We start from the raw sequence: 2261 nt of genomic DNA, 5'->3' as shown, positions 1-2261 counted from the left end.
CTCGCGGGAGCTCCCTCCTCCCCGAATGTTGGGGATGAAACCCTGCGGGGCCTTCCTGGGCTCGGGGAAGGGAGGGGGAGGGGAGCCGGCGCCGCGGAGGTGAAATGAATGAATGCGAGCGCGGGGCTCAGCGCGCACGGTGATGAGTGCTGGGAAAAGCCTATAAATAACAGATCACCGTCCTGAGCTCTGAATTGCCCGGCTTGAGTGCGTCTTAAATCAGACCTTTATCATTGCTTATTGTGAGGCTGCTTTTAATGGAAGTGCGGAAATCTGAATAACAAAACACGGGCCCCGGCCGGCGTGACGGGTCCGCAGAGCTCCCGGCGCTGACGCGGTGCCAGCAAACCGTGACCCCCACCCCGTAGCCGGGGGGGCTCCGCGCAGCTCTAGTCCAGCGATCTCAGTTCGCAGCTCGGGGCAGTTCCGCTGACAGCAGAGCCGTGATGTCCCCCCCTGCCAGCAGTGCCCGAGACGCGATCGGTTCCCGGAGCGAGCACCGCTCTCTCGTTCATACAAAGGAGAAGGACAAACCCCGTGGACGCGCCGACGGGACAGACAAGCCGACGGGGTGGACGCACGGACGGGCGGCCCAGGCCGAGCAGCCTCCGTGCTCCGAGTTTCGCGGCCGAGGAAACCTCCACGGCTCGAAGGTGTGTTCGCGCAGCCTGCAGCTTGTATGTTAATAATTGGATACAGTCGATGAATCACCTCCGTCCTCCTTCTGGTTTTGTTTTCGTGTTGTGTTTTGTTTCAGAGGGGGTGGGGAAGAGAAAAGCAGGAGACGCTGCGCGGCTCGGCCCTGAATACCAATGCCGCGGCCGGGTTCGCAAACACTGGGGTTATTCACTCCGCCCCAGAGGTGACAGCGAGCTCCGGGCCTCCGGGAGCGGCCCTGCGAGCGGGGGGCGGCGGCACCGGGCGGGGGCGGGGAGGGGCGCACACGTGTGCGTTCTCCTGGGAAGAACCCCTCGTTTCTCCGCTCGGATCGCTCGGTTTTTTTTTCCCCACCCGCGCGGCGCACAAGCGGAGAGATTCTTTAGTCCCGTACTTAACACTTCACAGTGTTTTTAGCAATTAAGGCGAGAGGGGGGTGGGTATAAAGATAAGCCACTTTTTCGCCCTGCAAGTGTGAAAGATAAGATAACGGTGAGCCGGGGCACAACGTCTGCCTACAACCTCCCCCCGGCGATTCCGATCGGTCACCTCTTATCGCGGAAAATGTTCATTTTGAAAACAGCCTCGGAAAGAAAAAAAACAACAAAACGAAGGAAAAAGAAAAGCCATTTTCGGTCCGTAACGCCATTCAGAGCCCCACGGGGAGCACCGCTGACCTCCGGGAGAGGTGACAGGGACACGGCCGCTCCCAGGCACGGAGCAGAGCTCCCGAGGGCCGCGGGCTCCGCTGTTCCCCGCTTGCCGGGCAGAGCCCACGCCGGCCGCGGCCGAGGCCACCCGCTGCTCCGCCAGCCCGGGGCCTGCCCGCCGGGCCCGGAGTTTCCCCCGCCCGCCGTGCGATAAGCCGAGATCCCGGGTACAAAGCGCTTCCCGACACCGCCCCGAGGGCGAGGCGCGGCGGCGCCGGGTGCCCGCTGCCGTCGGGGAGCTCCGCGCGGCCCCACGCGGGGCAGAGCCGCGGGGCCCCGTGAGCCGCAGCGCCTCGACGTGCCCAGCGGGGCGGCCCCGGTCCCTCTGCAGCTGCCGCTTCCCCCCCCCCTCCCGCCGCCCTTCTCAGAACCGCGTTCTCGGAGTGACTGGGTCCGCAGATGATGACACGGGGAAAAAGGAGAAGAGAGCGAGAGAGCGAGGAGAAAAAGCACCCTCGCGGCCCCTCGCCTGGGCGAGATTACTCATCCCCAGAGTTCCCCTAAGTCGCAGAAACTTGGCCAGAGCTCAGGACGAGCCGTTAGCACGGGCCGGGGCTCCCCGGGCACCTCTCGCCGCTGGATCACAGGGCCGTGCCGTGCCGCGTGGATCGCGCGGCCCCGTCCCTCTCTCTCTCTCTCCCTGCCTCCCTCCCTCTCTCCCTCCTTCCATCCCCCGCCGCCGGCGCTCGCGTTCTCGGCAGCGTTTTATCTTCACAGTCACATCGGCAGCTAACGAGGCTCGGCGGCTGCAGCCCCCACCACTTCGGTTCCCCCGCGTTTATCGCTCAATAAAAGTCGTTTCCTTTATTAGAAACAGGAGACGTGTCTCCCGCCGCCCCTGGCAGATCCCGAGAGCCGAGGCGCAGCCGACACCTCCCCCTCCATCCCCCCCCC

This window comes from Coturnix japonica, chromosome 1 (assembly GCF_001577835.2).
Source record: "Coturnix japonica isolate 7356 chromosome 1, Coturnix japonica 2.1, whole genome shotgun sequence".
Classification (NCBI taxonomy): Eukaryota; Metazoa; Chordata; class Aves; order Galliformes; family Phasianidae; genus Coturnix; species Coturnix japonica.
This window is presented reverse-complemented; position numbering follows the sequence as displayed.